General features: G+C 39.6%; 1 pseudogene; it reads right to left on the reverse strand.

The window, feature by feature from the left end:
- Positions 1-797: 797 nt before the first annotated feature.
- On the reverse strand, positions 798-1240 carry LOC132363583 (CCAAT/enhancer-binding protein gamma-like; annotated as a pseudogene).
- Between the last annotated feature and the right edge of the window lie 3042 nt (positions 1241-4282).

Here is a 4282-nt window from a genome sequence, read left to right on the forward strand (position 1 = left end):
AACTGAGGGAAGTTATATTCTTTGGCTGAAAATTTGCTTGTTGCTCTGATTGAATTTGAGTACCTTTAAAAGAAAATTTATATTTTTGGTGATGGTTAGAGCAAGTCTGATTGATTGGCCAAGTGAGGGAGTCCCAGGAAAGAAATACATTTGGATTGTAAGCAAAAGTGTGAGCAATTATCAAAGTAATTGGTATACAGGCCTGATCCATCATCTTAGGTAAGCTGTCGACTTCAGATGTAGTCTTCTCATCCTGGTCTGGTAGCTTCTCCTCTGTTTAAGCATCGCTTTTAAGATGATTTTGAGGTCAGCAGTCCTCTCCATAGGCCAGTCCAATGCAAAGGGTCAATTCCCTTAGTTTTACTGTGCATGAGCTGGTTAAAAGTACCTGATAAGGGTCCTCCCATTTAGGCTGGAGATAGTCCTTTAAATGATGTCTTTTCCAGGATGCATAATCTCCTGGTTGCAGGTCATGGGGGCATCTTATCTTCCCCCCCCCCCCCACCTTGGGAAGTCAGGATTTATTAAAAGCATCAAGCTCCAGGGCATTTTTTTTTTTTTTTTTTACCAAATACCTTTAAATTTTTTTTATCCCCACAAAAATCCTTATCATTTAAAACCAGATATTCAAATTTCATGGCTAACATTTTTAGCGAATCAACTCTTCAGTACTGATCCTAGAAAACAACCTTCAATGGATCTTTGAATAATGGAGATTCAGCCACTGATATGAGTGGTGTAGGTAGTCACACCTTTAACTTCAAGCCACAAGCTGTGACGTTTGGAAGGGGTGAGGTCTACTGTCCTGCATTATCAGAATGTGTCATATTTTCAGTGCTACTGGGTTGCACGTTATCTGCAAGGTTTTGTGCATGCTCGAGAAATAAATCTTTCAGTACACTTAATTCCTTAGCAATTTAATTTTTGCTTCCAACCATTCATTCTCCTCCTTGAGCCGATTCACTCCGCAGCGTATCCTGCGCTTTCTGCTTGCTTTTCAACAGGCTCTTTTTCACCGCCATGTTGTTCCTCTCTCTGCGCTGAAGATACTCGTCACTGTTGCGATCCATGGGCAAACTCTTTTTGCTCTGCTTGCTTGGAGGCAAAGCTTTGCCTCCGCCCCCAGGGCCGGCGGGCCCCAGCTGAGGAACCTGCTGTAAGCCGCTGGCATGAGCCTGAGTATGGATGACGCTTATTCCATTCACTCCCGGGGTATGTTCTGCTGCGATACCTTGCTCATTTGGGCACGCTCCCTCGACAACTCAGAACAAGTAGAAATGAGGACAAGGTGATCAATGGTTTCCACACTAAACTGCCAAGAAATCAGCACATGTACCTGAACCCCTGAGGGTACTGCCCATCTGTGTTGGAAGAACAGATTCTCCTTCCCCTCAAACATGCATTTCTATCCTCTCCATCTAGACACCTCTGCTGGCAATTTTCCTTACTGTGTTCCCTCCAAGCATGCTAACAAAGCACTTTATTTTTTGCCCTCCTCTGTTCTATTCAACTCGTGGTTGGTGCACATTCCTCCAACCTGTGTTCAACAGTCAACTGCGCCTCCAGCCCGCCCGCCCCCAAGCTGCCTCCACTCCGAGCGGCCCCCGCGGCGCAGCCCGACCCGACCCAGGCCTCGCAGCCCGCGAGTCAGCAAGGAGGAGTGGTGGTTATGAAACAGGCAGCCTCTGCCGGTTCCGCAGCCGCCACCCGCTTCCCATCCCCGCCGGGCCGTGTGCACCAGGGGCATCTTATCTTCATCCAAAGATAGATTACTGAGGTAAACTTCAGAAACAAACTTAGAGTGTCCTTAAAATAATTCAATTAAACTTTACAATAATGTAACAGCAAGGAGCTACTGGGAAGTGGGTCTTAGTAAATACAGACCTCAACTAACAAAACTATAATTTAATGTCCACTGAAACGATCTTTTTCTCTCTAAAATTACCCTCATTTCTACAAAATATAGCCAAAATAAGACTAATTTGTTTGCAAAATAAATCTGGTTTCAAAAAACTTGGCCTGATGATTTATACAAGTGTAACTGATCATATAGATTCTTTTAAAGTTGGCTTTGCTGGAACTTCTTAAGTAACCTCAAATTAAATTTTTAAAAGGCCTTTCAAGGGTAGGAAAGCTATGCCAAGGGCTTGTCACTGATTTTGCCTTGGAAAACTTTGAGTGAATCTCTCCCTTTTCAAGGTCCTCAAAATACCTTGAGATTCCTGCACCTGTTAGGAGGTGGCCTTCCTAATTTACCTGATAAACCTGCTGGTAATCCAAGAGTTTCCAATCTCTGGAGGGATCAGGTAGAGAGAAAGGATATGTTTCAATTCTGCTTACAAAGGTATAATTTACTAAACTGATGTAAGTCATAATTAGCTTAAGGGGAAGTGTTCCTTATAGCTGGAAAAATAAAGATTAAAAGCCAATAATACTTCAGACAGAAGCCATAAAAAATTATAACCATATTCACCAGTTCACTGTCTCATGTAACTAATCTTTTTTGTTAAGTTTTATGAAGCCAAGAGATTTTCCGTTAGAATTCTTTAATTTCTTACCCATCAGCAGTATAATCTGAAAGTTATCAGAAGCCGGCACTTGTCAAAAAGTGCATATTCTTGCTATGAATATTCTTGAAGAGGAAGCATTTTTGCAAGGGCATCAGAGTAAAACAATAACTGTCTATGAATGATAAGACTTAAGGCACGGTTAGAGACCTAATTACAATGCAATTGACAAAGAAACTTGGTTACTGCTATGACATAAAACATTTTAAGTTAACTAGAATTATCACTGATAATACTTCACCAAGGCCTTCTGCTTTTTAGGAATTCCATATAATTTCTAGAATATCTATATTAATAACATTTACCCATACAATATAACCTAAGAAGATTTATTACTCATTTGCCAATGCTTCTCATGTAAGTTAACATACCAAATGAACCTAATTAGTTTAATATCTCTCTTTGAGAGGTTTCAGGGACCCTTTTGAAACATCCCAAAAGTTAGCTAATGGTCAAAGGAACTTCACTGGAATTTGATTTGGGAAGTTTGTCTAAAAATGTCAGAAAGGTTTTAAAGCACTTGGTCAAATAGGACCATAGATCACCGTGAAACAATACATATTCACTTAAGCAATGTGACAAAAGATTTCAAAGGAAAATACAGAACAGATCACTTAAAAGATAAACTTTAAAAGGTAAAGAGGGCTTCCCTGGTGGCTCAGTGGTTGCGAGTCTGCCTGCCAATGCAGGGGACACGGGTTCGAGCCCTGGTCCGGGAAGATCCCACACGCCACGGAGCAACTAGGCCCGTGAGCCACAATTACTGAGCCTGCGCGTCTGGAGCTTGTGCTCCGCAACAAGAGAGGCCGCGATAGTGAGAGGCTGGCGCACCGCGATGAAGAGTGGCCCCCGCTTGCCACAACTAGAGAAAAGCCCTCACACAGAAACGAAGACCCAACACAGTCATAAATAAATAAATAAATAAATGGATCATCACATTTAAAAAAATAAATAAATAAAAAAATAAAAGGTAAAGAAACTTAAGTTCTGTTATAAAAGCAGCTCAATAGTCTAAAAAAACTTTGTTTTCTTAACAGAAAGAAAACTGAACTCCAGTCTTGCATCAGCCTACTTTTAATAACAATTCATTTACTTAATTAAATTTATTCTAAACTTAGCCCATCCTGACCTTGCACAAAACTCTTTTCTCGGGGTCCCTTTCCACAAACTTTCCATAACTTTCTGTATCAGTATTAGTTTGTCTCTTATTTTTTCCCATGCAGAAACAACCATCTCTAGGACAAAATTACTTTTTTTTCCCTTAACAAAATGCAATTCTATTCTTCATACCTTCTTTTACTGAAAACCCACATCCTACTTTGCTACTGTATACTGAAATATTTCCCTAATTATTTCTGGTAGCTTTAATTACATATTTAAACTAGAATACTCAACTCTTCAAAACCTTAATTTCTAGCAAAAACTAAGGAGCAAGCAAATATGAACTGTCTTTTACGTTAGTATTCTGTAGATTGGCAAACATGAATACCAATAATAATTTCTAAAAATATGTGCTTTCTTATAGAAAATCTCATTGTGGCACCAAACATATTTATCAATAGTCTTAAATATCTTTAGTTTCCCTGTAAATAGAAGCCAATGTTTAGTAATTAGTGTTTCAGTACCTCATTTTATTTGGGAATGACCTAGCTATTCAATAAACTTTCCTCATTTAAATTAGCACAACTCTAAAATTTCAAGTTACCAAATACCTG

This window comes from Balaenoptera ricei, chromosome 3, assembly GCF_028023285.1.
Source record: "Balaenoptera ricei isolate mBalRic1 chromosome 3, mBalRic1.hap2, whole genome shotgun sequence".
Lineage (NCBI taxonomy): Eukaryota > Metazoa > Chordata > Mammalia > Artiodactyla > Balaenopteridae > Balaenoptera > Balaenoptera ricei.